The sequence below is a fragment of the Scyliorhinus torazame genome, unplaced genomic scaffold (genome assembly GCF_047496885.1).
Source record: "Scyliorhinus torazame isolate Kashiwa2021f unplaced genomic scaffold, sScyTor2.1 scaffold_171, whole genome shotgun sequence".
Taxonomy (NCBI): Eukaryota; Metazoa; Chordata; class Chondrichthyes; order Carcharhiniformes; family Scyliorhinidae; genus Scyliorhinus; species Scyliorhinus torazame.
In genome coordinates this window covers 362974-377453 of record NW_027307898.1, presented here as the reverse complement: position 1 = coordinate 377453, position 14480 = coordinate 362974, and the positions used below count along the sequence as shown (strand labels likewise).

General features: G+C 53.0%; 1 long non-coding RNA gene across 2 annotated transcripts; it reads right to left on the bottom strand.

The window, feature by feature from the left end:
• Positions 1-3047: 3047 nt before the first annotated feature.
• Positions 3048-5104, bottom strand: LOC140405640 (uncharacterized). Of its 2 annotated transcripts, none has more exons than XR_011938727.1 (3): positions 4782-5104; positions 4368-4474; positions 3048-3152 (listed from the first exon to the last, which is right to left on the bottom strand). It is a non-coding gene; the product is annotated as an uncharacterized lncRNA (long non-coding RNA). The 2 variants fall into 2 exon arrangements; XR_011938726.1 differs by having other exon boundaries at positions 4814-5104.
• Positions 5105-14480: the final 9376 nt, after the last annotated feature.

The window sequence follows — 14480 nt, the reverse complement described above, 5'->3', positions numbered from 1 at the left end:
TCAAATCGACTGTCTCAGGACAGGACAGGGCTGTCTCAGGACATTTTCAAATCGACTGTCTCAGGACAGGACAGGGCTGTCTCAGGACATTTTCAAATCGACTGTCTCAGGACAGGACAGGGCTGTCTCAGGACATTTTCAAATCGACTGTCTCAGGACAGGACAGGGCTGTCTCAGGACATTTTCAAATCGACTGCCTCAGGACAGGACAGGGCTGTCTCAGGACATTTCAAATCGACTGTCTCAGGATTGTGTAAAATCGCACTTTCTAAAAGATAATGTGACTGGGCCGTGACTGTGCACAGCAGAACCCCCACCCCCAGACCCTGTGCCTGATCACCCCCTCACCCCACCCCACATCTCTCCCCCCGTTTCCCCTGGCCCTCCCTTTTCTCTCACCCCCTCTCTTTTTCACTCCTCGCTCCCACCGCCCTCTCTCTCTTTCTCTCTCCCTCTTTTTCACTCTCTCCCTCCACCCTCTAACTTTCTCTGTCCCCCTCCCCTTTTCACTTTATCTCCTTCCACCCTCTTGTCGTTCTCTCTCCCTCTTTTTCACTCCCTCTCCCTCCACCCTGTCTTTCTCTGTCCTCCCCTCTCTTTTTCATTCTCTCTCCCTCAACCCTGTCTTTCTCTGTCCCCCTCCCCTTGTCACTATATCTTTCTCCCTCCACTCTCTCTCTCATTCTCTCTCCTCCTCTTTTTCACTCCCTCTCTCCCACCGCCCTCTCTCTGTCTTTCTCTCTCCCCCTCTTTTTCACTCTCTCTCCCTCCACCCTCTGTCTTTCTCTGTCCCCCTCCCCTTTTCACTATATCTCTTTACCTCCACTCTCTCTCTCTCTCTCCCTGCCCTCTCTTTTTCACTCTCTTTCTCCCTCCACTCTCTCGACAAATCACATTGGGGTTCTCTGTAACATTTAGTCCAAGATGAAATGTAGAAAGAAATGGCTGGAAAGTAGGAGTGAGAGAGATAGAAAGCTGGGGTGACTGAGGCAGGGACATTTATCCCCAAACCCCCCTCAGAAATCCTTCCTATCCCACCGCTCTGTCGAAAACACAAACACCACCATTGAGGACAAACCTGTACCCAGGCTGCGGCCTATTCATTTCAGACCCCCTCCCGACTGCTGCACACTCAGTGAGCCAGTTTAATATTAAATTGTGCGTGGTCACTAAGTTGACATTTCAGGAAAGGCTGCAGGCCACTGATGCACAGCAGGATCCCACAACCAGCAATGTGATCCTGACAGGGTGGGACAGGCAGGTGAGCGGGGGGGATGGGGGAGAGACATATTCCTTCCCTTGCCTGCTATATTCTTTCCTCCATCTCTTCCCCCCCTCGCCCCCAAAATACCCCCACCCCTGAATACCACGGGTATTGGGAGTCTGGAGCCACATCCACTGTCCCCAGAAAGTTACACTTCCCTCTTTAAACTGGGAAACCAGCTGCCTGGTCCGTCCGGAGACTTTTTACAATCACCCTCCCAGCATTTATTTCCATTTATTTCCCAAATCAGGGTATCCCCAGAAAGATGTGATGAGGCTCCCCATTGCAGTTTGTGGGAAGGTTTCATTGATTGAAGGTTTAAAGAGACACTAAAAAGCTGGAGAGAGATGGACAGATAGCGGCAGAATGCTGGAGAGACAGAGAGAGAGAGAGAGAGGCAAGAATGGAAAGAAGGCAGAAAGGGAGAGAAAGCCTCTCTTTTTCACTACCTCCCTCTCCCTCCAACCTCTCTCTCGCATCTCCCTCTTACCCCCCCCCCCACCCCCCCCCCCCCCCCCCCCCCACCCCCATGACCCCACTCTCTCTCTCTCTCTCTCATCCCAGTAGTTGGGAAGGAGAGAGAGAGAGAGGATCACACACAGGAATCCAACAATCACTACCACAGCAAACTGAATTCAAATGGCCCCCTGCCAATTTCATTTCACCCTCACATTTAAGTCTCGGCCTAAAACACAGGCTTTATTCCAGAATTACACCCCCTTCAAGTTTAAGGGACTATAATTCCAGATTACTTTACAGTCGATGGATTCAGTATTAAAGTGACCCCACTGTTGGTTCATTTCAGGAATTCTGCAGGCAACTTGTGCACGGGGAGACCCCAAAAATGGTGACACTTTCCAAATTGAGTTCCGAGTTTCTGATGGTGGATTTCTCTCTCAGCAGCGATGAGATCAAGGCTGAATATCCCGTCAGTGCACGCAGAAAGGGTTCATTAACTCTCTCGTTCCCAAGCACTCAAGTTTAAGACTTTAAAATTCGAGACCTTCGAACCCACTTTGCAGTCCGTGAGCTATTTCATTAAAAAAAAAGTAGGTACTCTATATTTATTTATTTATTTTTATAAATTTAGAGTACCTAATTCATTTTTTCCAATTAAGGGACAATTTCACGTGGCCAATCCACCTACCCTGCAAATCTTTGGGTTGTGGGGGCGAAACCCACTCAAACACAGGAAGAGAGCTATTTTATTTTCAGAGTTGTGGTCACTGTTGCTGCGCGGGCAAAGGCCACAGGCCTGTGAGTGAACAGCAAGATCCCACAGCAGCAGCAATCTGGACCTAACCAGATGGGACACTGTCCATCTCCCCCCCCCCCCCTCCTCACTCCTGCTGGGAGCCCCATTCCCCACTGCACCTAACACCACCCCCCCACCCCACCCCCGCCGTGTCATGTGTGGATTGGAACATCCCTGGAGAAGTCCCTTCAGTTTCTGAAAGAGTTAAACTGCCTCTTAAAACGAAGAAAAACCTTTTTAAAACAAAATCCATTGGCACACAGAAAGATCCCAGTAGGTGCAGTCGGCAGTGTTGAGTGTCGTTGACATTTGCTACCAGGTTGCAGAGAGTGGCTGAGACAGTGAAATCCCCCCCCCCCCACCACACATACCCGGGATGCTCAGAATTAACATAACCCCTGTTATTTTGGAACAAAATTAGACAGCTTTATATTCCAGATTTGTATTTTACTCTTTGCCGCCCACCAAAGGGTTAATGTGTTTGTGTCGAAGTGCAAGGCCAGGGCGGCAATAAAGAGACAACTCACGTGAGTGCGGCCTGTGGAGTAGGCCTCAGTCCATCCACTTGTCCTCTGGAGAATAGCCTTTGTCCAAAGATTCCTGCTCACATTGCAGTCTTCAAAGTTCAAATTCCTGGGGAAAAGAGGGAGAAAATTAACTAAAACGCAGGAAAATGTTTACACTTGTAGCACAGCAAGAGGCCAAGATTCCCCCTCTCAGTCACACAAACTCTCAGCAACATCCACCTACACTAATCTCAGTTATAAACCACAGAATAAAAAAGATTGAGAGACAGTTCCCACTTCCCTTGTCTTTCTCTTTCTCTCTCTCTCGCTATCTCATTCGGTCCCACTATCCCTCTCATTCATATTTCTGTCTCCCTCGTTATCCCTCATCAGCCTCCCAGCATTTAGTTCTATTTGTTTCTCTAATCAGGGTATCCCCAGAAAGATGTGATGAGACTCCCCATTGCAGTTTGTGGGGTGGTTTTCTTAGATTAAAGGTTTAAAGAGACACTAAAAAGCTGGAGAGAAATGGACAGATAGTGGCAGAAAGCTGGGGAGACAGAGAGAGAGAGAGAGAGAGGGGCAAGAATGGAAGAAAGACAGAAAGGGAGAGAAAGCCTCTCTTTTTCACGACCTCCCTCTCCCTCCACCATCTGTCTTTCTCCTCTCCCTCTCTCTAATCTCTATTACCCCCCAGCCCCACACTCTTTCTGTACTTCTCTCTCTCTCTCTTTCTATCATCCTAATAGTTGGGAAGGAGAAAGAGAGAGAGAGACAGGGTCACACACAGGAATCCAACATTCACAACCACAGCAAACTGAATTCAAATGACCTCCTGCGAATTTAATTTCACTCTCATACTTGTGCCTCGGCCTAAAATACAGGCTTCATTCCAGAATTAGACCCGCTTCAAGTCAAGGGACTTTAATTCCGGGCAATCGAGATTACTTTACAGTCAATGGGTTCATTTAAAAGTGACCCCCACTATCGTTAATTTTGTGAATTATGCCGGCAACCTGGGCACAGGGAGAGCCCAACAAATGATGACCACTTTCAAAATTGAGTTCAGAGTTTCTGATCTGAGATTTCTCTCTCTCTCTCTACCAGATTACAGAGAGTGGCTGAAACAGTGAAATGCCCCCCCCCCCCCCTCCCCACACACACACCGCACCCCATACCCCCACCCCTGGGACGCTCAGAATTAATATAACCCCTGTTATTTTGGAACAAAATTAGACAGCTTCATATTCCAGATTTGTATTTTACTCTTTGCCGCCCACCTAAGGTTTAATGTGTTTGTGTCTAAGTGCAAGGCCGGGGCTGCAATAAAGAGACAACTCACGTGAGTGCGGCCTGTGGAGTAGGCCTCAGTCCATCCATCCATGCTCGGGAGAAATACCCTTACCCAAAGATTCCTGCTCACATTGCAGTCTTTCAAAATTCAAATTCCTGGGAAAAAGAGGGAGAAAATTAACTAAACCACAGGAAAAGATTGAAACTATTTAATACAGCGAGAGCCCAGGGTCCCCTTTTCAGTTTTACAACCCCTCAGCAACATCCGAATACAAATAAGTCACAGCTTTCAACCAGAGGTTAAAAAAGATTGAGAGACAATTAATACTCAAAATCTTTTTATTGTCACAATTAGGCTGACATTAATACTGCAATGAAGTTACTGTGAAAATCCCCTTCTCTTGTGTTTCTCGCTGTCTCTCTATCCCTCTTATACATATTTCTGTCTCCCTCCCTCCCTCACTCTTTTTGATCCCTCCAATATTAAAATTAAACCTCAGTCAGGGTAATAACCCGGGTGAAGCCTGCGGAACAGGCCTCAGCCAGCGCTCCCTCGGGAAGAATTCACCCTCCCTCGTCCTCCTCACTGGATTCCCGACTTCCTTCCAGTTCTCCAAATAAAAACGCCTCTGGAGAAAAAAAGGAGATAACATTGATTATAAAGGCAATAACAGGGACATTTTAATAAAATATTCAAAACAGCACAACAGGAGTTCAACATCTCCAATCTCGAGTCAATCAGTAACATGTCAACACCCAAAATGCACAGCTCAAAACAGGCAGATTGACACACCCAGCGACACACACACACACACACACACTGAAGCAGAGGGGTAATGTTTTGAGTGTAGTGAGTTTTTGGTTTGTGAACTGAAGTCCCTCAGACACAGATATATCCTCAGTGAGCTGTGAGCAGACTCCACCCCTAGTCTCTGCCATGTGTGGAATGTCTGTCTCAGACCACAGCTCTCTATTGACATGTAAATGCAGGCCAAGAGATACTGATCTCCTTGCTGCTCAGCCCCACACACACAGAATGTGACTTCAGCTAACCCTTGGCCTTCCCCACACCAGTGTTGTTCACTGAGCAGGCCAGAAAAAATTGGATTAAATGTAATTATTAGACAGGGACGTTCTTATTTTCTCTACCCAAGTGGATAACATCACATTTATCCACGTTGTACTGCATCTGCCATATCTCTCACTCACTCCCCTCCAATAGGATTGAATCGTAATTTAAAATAGTATTGGGAAATGATTAGAAACAGTTTGGACTGAGATCTCCTCAGTGACCTGTGTGCAGACCCCACCCCCGACTTTCTGTGAGGAATGCCCCCCTCGGTGTGGTTCCTGTGTCTGCTAAGGAAGACACTTGTCCTGTCTATGGTTATGTTAATTCAGCAGTCAGCAACAGATTCTTTCCTGTCATTATTTCTGTCTTTGGTTTAACATTTGTTTACCTCTGAATTTCTGGCATGTTTGGAATGACTATTCGTCTGTCGCCTTAGGAAGGCTCTCCATAGAATGAGTAAAAAGCAGCAAGAAATCACAGAATGTGAGTTAAACACAACTTCATTTCTGCCTCCATTTGGAGAGAAGATTCCTGGCCACAAAAACAAAGCTCATTGCAAAGTTTCACTTCATATTTTACATGTTGTTCACAGACAGATTTCTTCAATGAGCTGCTCTATAAATCTGGATTCAATTTGACTTTTTCTCACTGAGAGATGAAAAGTTTATTCCTGAATCAGTACACGGTCATCGGCAACAACATAATTTTATTAGACAGTGAGGATCAATGGGATTTTTCACTGAAATCCTCTGATGTCAATTCCTGAGATTAGAATTTGTAATGAAACAATTTGGATTCAATGAAAACGGTCAGTTTAATAACCCCAAAGTCCTGACTGCCTCACGTCCTGGCACCCTCACACCCTCACACCCTCATGTCCCCTAACACTCAATCCCTGACCCACTCACGCCTCCGAAACCTCAGATCCTGACCCGCTGTGTACCTCTTTCTGTGTGTGTGTCCCTTACTCTGTCTGTGTGCCCACCTCTCACTGTCCCTCTCTGGATCCCTCTCTCCCTCTGTGTCCCTCTCTCTCGCTGTCTGTGTCCTTCTATCTCACTCTATCCCTCTCTTTCACTGCGTACCTCTTTCTATCTGTCTCACTCTCTCTGTGTCCCTCTCCCTCTATGTGTCCCCGTCTCTCTGTCTCTCTCGCTGTGTCCCTCGCTCTCTGTGTCCCTTGCTCTCTCTGTCCCTCGCTCTCTCTGTGTCCATCGCTCTCTCTGTGTCCCTCGCTCTCTCAGTGTCCCTCGGTCTGTGACCCTCGCTCTGTCTGTGTCCCTCCCTTTCTGTGTGTCCCTCGGGCTCTCTGTGTCCCTCGCGCTCTCTGTGTCCCTCGTGCACTGTGTCCCTCACTCTCTGTGTCCCTCGTTCTCTGTGTTAATCGCTCTCTGTGTCCCTCGTTCTCTCTGTGTCCCTCACTCTCTGTTTCCCTCACTCTCTGTGCCCCTCACTCTCTGTGTCCCTCGTTCTCTCTGTGTCCCTCACTCTCTGTTTCCCTCACTCTCTGTGCCCCTCGCTCTTTGTGTCCCTCGCTCTCTCTGTCTCTCTCGCTGTGTTCCTCGCTCTCTCGCTGTGTCCCTCTCTCTCTAGTTGTGTACCCGTCCCTCTCGATGTGTCCCCCTCTCTCTCTCTCGCTGCGTCCCTCACTCTCTCTCGCTGCGTCCCTCTCTCTCTCGCTGTGTCCCCCCCTCTCTCTCTCGCTGTGTCCCTCTCTCTCTCGCTGTGTCCCTCCCTCTCTCTTGCTGTGTCCCCCTCTCGCTCGCTGTGTCCCTCTCTCTCTCGCTGTGTCCCCCCCTCTCTCTCTCGCTGTGTTCCTTGCTCTCTCGCTGTGTCCCTCTCTCTCTCGCTGTGTACCCGTCCCTCTCGCTGTGTACCCGTCCCTCTCGCTGTGTCCCCCTCTCTCTCTCTCTCGCTGTGTTCCTCGCTCACTCGCTGTGTCCCTCTCTCTCTCGCTGTGTACCCGTCCCTCTCGCTGTGTACCCCTCTCTCTCGCTGTGTCACCCTCTCTCTCTCTCTCGCTGTGTTCCTCGCTCACTTCGCTGTGTCCCTCTCTCTCTCGCTGTGTACCCGTCCCTCTCGCTGTGTACCCCTCTCTCTCGCTGTGTACCCCTCTCTCTCGCTGTGTTCCTCGCTCACTCGCTGTGTCCCTCTCTCTCTCGCTGTGTACCCGTCCCTCTCGCAGTGTTACCCTCTCTCTCGCTGTGTTCCCCGCTCTCTCGCTGTGTCCCCCTCTCTCTCGCTGTGTACCCGTCCCTCTCGCTGTGTCCCCCTCTCTCTCGCTGTGTTCCTCGCTCTCTCGCTGTGTCCCCCTCTCTCTCGCTGTGTCCCCCTCTCTCTCTCTCGCTGTGTTCCTTGCTCTCTCGCTGTGTCCCTCTCTCTCTCGCTGTGTACCCGTCCCTCTCGCTGTGTCCCCCTCTCTCTCTCTCGCTGTGTTCCTCGCTCACTCGCTGTGTCCCTCTCTCTCTCGCTGTGTACCCGTCCCTCTCGCTGTGTCCCCCTCTCTCTCGCTGTGTTCCTCGCTCACTCGCTGTGTCCCTCTCTCTCTCGCTGTGTCCCTCTCTCTCTCGCTGTGTCCCCCTCTCTCTCTCTCGCTGTGTTCCTCGCTCACTCGCTGTGTCCCTCTCTCTCTCGCTGTGTACCCGTCCCTCTCGCTGTGTACCCCTCTCTCTCGCTGTTTTCCTCGCTCACTTCGCTGTGTCCCTCTCTCTCTCTCGCTGTGTACCCGTCCCTCTCGCAGTGTACCCCTCTCTCTCGCTGTGTCCCTCTCTCTCTCGCTGTGTCCCTCTCTCTCTCGCTGTGTCCCCCTCTCTCTCTCTCGCTGTGTCCCTCTCTCTCTCGCTGTGTCCCTCTCTCTCTCGCTGTGTCCCCCTCTCTCTCTCTCGCTGTGTTCCTCGCTCACTCGCTGTGTCCCTCTCTCTCTCGCTGTGTACCCGTCCCTCTCGCTGTGTACCCCTCTCTCTCGCTGTTTTCCTCGCTCACTCGCTGTGTCCCTCTCTCTCTCTCGCTGTGTACCCGTCCCTCTCGCAGTGTACCCCTCTCTCTCGCTGTGTCCCTCTCTCTCTCGCTGTGTCCCTCTCTCTCTCGCTGTGTCCCCCTCTCTCTCTCTCGCTGTGTCCCTCTCTCTCTCGCTGTGTCCCTCTCTCTCTCGCTGTGTACCCGTCCCTCTCGCTGTGTACCCCTCTCTCTCGCTGTGTTCCCCGCTCTCTCGCTGTGTCCCTCTCTCTCTTTCGCTGTGTCATAGATTATCATAGAATTTACAGTGCAGAAGGTGGCCATTCGGCCCATCGAGTCTGCACCGGCTCTTGGAAAGAGCACGCCACCCAAGGTCAACACCGCCACCCTATCCCCATAACCCAGTAACCCCACAACGCTAAGGGCAATTTTGGACACTAAGGGCAATTTATCATGGCCAATCCACCTAACCTGCACATCTTTGCACTGTGGGAGGAAACCGGAGCACCCGGAGGAAACCCACGCACACACGGGGAGAATGTGCAGACTCCGCACAGAGAGTGACCCAAGCCGGAATCAAACCTGGGACCCTGGAGCTGTGAAACAATTGTGCTATCCACAAGGCTACCGTGCTGTCCCACTCTCTCTCGCTGTGTCCCTCCCTCACTCGGTGTGCTCCTCTCTCTCTCGCTGTGCCCCTCTCTCTCTCGCTGCGGTCCTCTCTCACTCGCTGTGTCCCTCTCTCTCTCGCTGTGTCCCTCAATCTCTCGCCGTGTACCCGTCCCTCTCGCTGTGTCCCCCTCTCTCTCGTTGTGTCCCTCTCTCTCGCTGTGTCCCTTGCTCTCTGTGTCCCTTGCTCTCTGTGTCCCTTGCTCTCTCTGTGTCCCCCTCTCTCACGTTGTGTCACTCTCTCTCTCTCGCTGTGTCCCTTGCTTTCTGTGTCCCTCACTCTCTGTGTCCCTCGCTCTCTCTGTGTCCCTCGCTCTCTCTGTGTCCCTCGCTCTCTCTGTGTCCCTCTTCCTCCATGTGTCCCTCGCTCTCTCTGTGTCCCTCGCTCTCGCTGTGTCCCTCGCTCTCTCTGTGTCCCTCGCTCTCTCTGTGTCCCTCGCTCTCGCTGTGTCCCTTGCTCTCTGTGTCCCTTGCTCTCGGTGTCCCTCACTCTCTCTGTGTCCCTCGCTCTCTCTGTGTCCCTCGCTCTCTCTGTGTCCCTCGCTCTCTCTGTGTCCCACTCCCTCCATGTGCCCATCGCTCTCTCTGTGTCCCTCGCTCTTGCTGGGTCCTTCGCTCTCGCTGTGTCCCTCGCTCTCTCTGTGTCCCTCGCTCTCGCTGTGTCCTTTGCTCTCTGTGTCCCTCGCTCTCTCTGTGTCCATCGCTCTCCCTGTGTCCCTCTCCCTCCATGTGTCCCTCGCTCTCTCTGTGTCCCTCGCTCTCGCTGTGTCCCTCACTCTCTTTGTGTCCCTCGCTCTCGCTGTGTCCCTTGCTCTCTGTGTCCCTCGCTCTCTGTGTCCCTCGCTCTCTGTGTCCCTCGCTCTCTCTGTGTCCCTCGCTCTCGCTGTGTCCCTCTCCCTCCATGTGTTCGTCGCTCTCTCTGCATCCCTCGCTCTCTCTGTGTCCCTCGCTCTCGCTGTGTCCCTCTCCCTCCATGTGTCCCTCGCTCTCTCTGTGTCCCTCGCTATCTCTGTGTGTCCCTCGCTCTCTGTGTCCCTCGCTCTCTGTGTCCCTCGCTCTCTGTGTCCTCGCTCTCTCTGTGTCACTCGCGCTCTCTGTGTCCCTCACTCTCTCTGTGTCCCTCCCTTTCTGTGTGTCCCTCGCTCTCTCTGTGTCCCTCGCTCTGTCTGTGTCCCTCGCTCTGTGTCCCTCACTCTCTCTGTGTCCCTCACTCTCTCTGTGTCCCTCGCTCTCTCTGTGTCCCTCTCTCTCTCTGTGTCCCTCGCTCTCTGTGTTCCACACTCTCTGTGTCCCTCAGTCTCTCTGTGTGTCCCTCGCTCTCTGTGTCCCTCGCTCTCTCTGTTTCCCTCGCTCTCTGTGTACCTCACTCTCTGTGTCCCTCACTCTCTCTGTGTTTCCCTCGCTCTCTGTGTCCCTCGCTCTCTGTGTCCCTCGTTCTCTCTGTGCGTCCCTCGCTCTCTATGTCCCTCGCTCTCTCTGTGTCCCTTGCTCTGTCTGTGCCCCTCGCTCTCTCTGTGTGTCCCTCGCTCTCTGTGTCCCTCGCTATCTCTCTGTGTCCCTCGCTCTCTCTGTGTCCCTCACTCACTGTGTTCCACACTCTCTGTGTCCCTCGCTCTCTGTGTCCCTCGCTCTCTGTGTCCCTCGCTCTCTGTGCCCCTCGCGCTCTCTGTGCCCCTCGCGCTCTCTGTGTCACTCGCTCTCTGTGTCCCACACTCTCTCAGTGTGTCCCTCACTCTCTGTATCCTTCACTCTCTAAGTGTCCCTCGCTCTCTGTGTCCCTTGCTCTCTGTGACCCTCGCTCTCTCTGTGTCCCCCACTCTCTCTCTGTCCCTCGCGGTCTCTGTGTCCCTCCCGGTGTCTGTGTCGCTCGCGCTCTCTGTGTCCCTCGCGCTCTCTGTGTCACTCGTGCTCTCTGTGTCCTTCGCTCTCTGTGTCCCTCGCTCTCTGTGTCCCTCGCTCTCTCTGTGTCCCTCCCTCTCTGTGTCCCTCGCTCTCTCTCTGCCCCTCGCTCTCTCTGTGTCCCTCGCTCGCTGTGTGTCCCTCGCTCTCTCTGTGTCCCTGGCTCTCTGTGTCCCTCGCTCTCTCTCTGCCCCTCGCTCTCTCTGTGTCCCTCGCTCTCTGTGTGTCCCTCGCTCTCTCTGTGTCCCTCGCTCTCTGTGTGTCCCTCGCTCTCTCTGTGTCCCTCGCTCTCTGTGCCCCTCACTCTCTGTGTCCCTCGCTCTCTCTGTGTCCCTCGCTCTCTCTGTGTCCCTCGCTCTCTCTGTGTCCCACTCCCTCCATGTGCCCATCGCTCTCTCTGTGTCCCTCGCTCTTGCTGGGTCCTTCGCTCTCGCTGTGTCCCTCGCTCTCTCTGTGTCCCTCGCTCTCGCTGTGTCCTTTGCTCTCTGTGTCCCTCGCTCTCTCTGTGTCCATCGCTCTCCCTGTGTCCCTCTCCCTCCATGTGTCCCTCGCTCTCTCTGTGTCCCTCGCTCTCGCTGTGTCCCTCACTCTCTTTGTGTCCCTCGCTCTCGCTGTGTCCCTTGCTCTCTGTGTCCCTCGCTCTCTGTGTCCCTCGCTCTCTGTGTCCCTCGCTCTCTCTGTGTCCCTCGCTCTCGCTGTGTCCCTCTCCCTCCATGTGTTCGTCGCTCTCTCTGCATCCCTCGCTCTCTCTGTGTCCCTCGCTCTCGCTGTGTCCCTCTCCCTCCATGTGTCCCTCGCTCTCTCTGTGTCCCTCGCTATCTCTGTGTGTCCCTCGCTCTCTGTGTCCCTCGCTCTCTGTGTCCCTCGCTCTCTGTGTCCTCGCTCTCTCTGTGTCACTCGCGCTCTCTGTGTCCCTCACTCTCTCTGTGTCCCTCCCTTTCTGTGTGTCCCTCGCTCTCTCTGTGTCCCTCGCTCTGTCTGTGTCCCTCGCTCTGTGTCCCTCACTCTCTCTGTGTCCCTCACTCTCTCTGTGTCCCTCGCTCTCTCTGTGTCCCTCTCTCTCTCTGTGTCCCTCGCTCTCTGTGTTCCACACTCTCTGTGTCCCTCAGTCTCTCTGTGTGTCCCTCGCTCTCTGTGTCCCTCGCTCTCTCTGTTTCCCTCGCTCTCTGTGTACCTCACTCTCTGTGTCCCTCACTCTCTCTGTGTTTCCCTCGCTCTCTGTGTCCCTCGCTCTCTGTGTCCCTCGTTCTCTCTGTGCGTCCCTCGCTCTCTATGTCCCTCGCTCTCTCTGTGTCCCTTGCTCTGTCTGTGCCCCTCGCTCTCTCTGTGTGTCCCTCGCTCTCTGTGTCCCTCGCTATCTCTCTGTGTCCCTCGCTCTCTCTGTGTCCCTCACTCACTGTGTTCCACACTCTCTGTGTCCCTCGCTCTCTGTGTCCCTCGCTCTCTGTGTCCCTCGCTCTCTGTGCCCCTCGCGCTCTCTGTGCCCCTCGCGCTCTCTGTGTCACTCGCTCTCTGTGTCCCACACTCTCTCAGTGTGTCCCTCACTCTCTGTATCCTTCACTCTCTAAGTGTCCCTCGCTCTCTGTGTCCCTTGCTCTCTGTGACCCTCGCTCTCTCTGTGTCCCCCACTCTCTCTCTGTCCCTCGCGGTCTCTGTGTCCCTCCCGGTGTCTGTGTCGCTCGCGCTCTCTGTGTCCCTCGCGCTCTCTGTGTCACTCGTGCTCTCTGTGTCCTTCGCTCTCTGTGTCCCTCGCTCTCTGTGTCCCTCGCTCTCTCTGTGTCCCTCCCTCTCTGTGTCCCTCGCTCTCTCTCTGCCCCTCGCTCTCTCTGTGTCCCTCGCTCGCTGTGTGTCCCTCGCTCTCTCTGTGTCCCTGGCTCTCTGTGTCCCTCGCTCTCTCTCTGCCCCTCGCTCTCTCTGTGTCCCTCGCTCTCTGTGTGTCCCTCGCTCTCTCTGTGTCCCTCGCTCTCTGTGTGTCCCTCGCTCTCTCTGTGTCCCTCGCTCTCTGTGCCCCTCACTCTCTGTGTCCCTCGCTCTCTGTGTGTCCCTCGCTCTCTCTGTGTCCCTCGCTCTCTGTGCCCCTCACTCTCTGTGTCCCTCGCTCTCTGTGTCCCTCGTTCTCTGTGTCCCACACTCTCTGTGTCCCACACTCTCTGTGTCCCTTGCCCTTTGTGTCCCTCGCTCTCTGTGTCCCTCACTCTTTGTGTCCCTCATGCTCTGTGCCCCTCGCTCTCTGTGTCCCACACTCTCTGTGTCCCTCGCTCTGTGTTTCCCTCACTCTCTGTTTCCCTCACTCTCTGTGTCCCCCACTCTCTCTCTGTCAAACAAAGAACAAAGAACAAAGAAATGTACAGCACAGGAACAGGCCCTTCGGCCCTCCAAGCCCGTGCCGACCATACTGCCCGACTAAACTACAATCTTCTACACTTCCTGGGTCCGTATCCTTCTATTCCCATCCTATTCATATATTTGTCAAGATGCCCCTTAAATGTCCCTATCGTCCCTGCCTCCACTACCTCCTCCGGTAGTGAGTTCCAGGCACCCACTACCCTCTGCGTAAAAAACTTGCCTCGTACATCTACTCTAAACTTTGCCCCTCTCACCTTAAACCTATGCCCCCTAGTAATTGACCCCTCTACCCTGGGGAAAAGCCTCTGACTATCCACTCTGTCTATGCCCCTCATAATTTTGTATACCTCTATCAGGTCGCCCCTCAACCTCCTTCGTTCCAGTGAGAACAAACCGAGTTTATTCAATCGCTCCTCATAGCTTATGCCCTCCATACCAGGCAACATTCTGGTAAATCTCTTCTGCACCCTCTCTAAAGCCTCCACATCCTTCTGGTAGTGTGGCGACCAGAATTGAACACTATACTCCAAGTGTGGCCTAACTAAGGTTCTATACAGCTGCAACATGACTTGCCAATTCTTATACTCAATGCCCCGGCCAATGAAGGCAAGCATGCCGTATGCCTTCTTGACTACCTTCTCCACCTGTGTAGCCCCTTTCAGTGATCTGTGGACCTGTACTCCTAGATCTCTTTGACTTTCAATACTCTTGAGGGTTCTACCATTCACTGTATATTCCCTACCTGCATTAGCCCTTCCAAAATGCATTACCTCACATTTGTCCAGGTTAAACTCCATCTGCCATCTCTCCGCCCAAGTCTCCAGACAATCTAAATCCTGCTGTATCCTCAGACAGTCCTCATCGCTATCCGCAATTCCACCAACCTTTGTGTCGTCTGCAAACTTACTAATCAGACCAGTTACATTTTCCTCCAAATCATTTATATATACTACAAAGAGCAAAGGTCCCAGCACTGATCCCTGTGGAACACCACTGGTCACAGCCCTCCAATTAGAAAAGCATCCCTCCATTGCTACCCTCTGCCTTCTATGGCCTAGCCAGTTCTGTATCCACCTTGCCAGTTCACCCCTGATCCCGTGTGACTTCACCTTTTGTACCAGTCTACCATGAGGGACCTTGTCAAAGGCCTTACTGAAGTCCATATAGACAACATCTACTGCCCTACCTGCATCAATCATCTTAGTGACCTCCTCGAAAAAC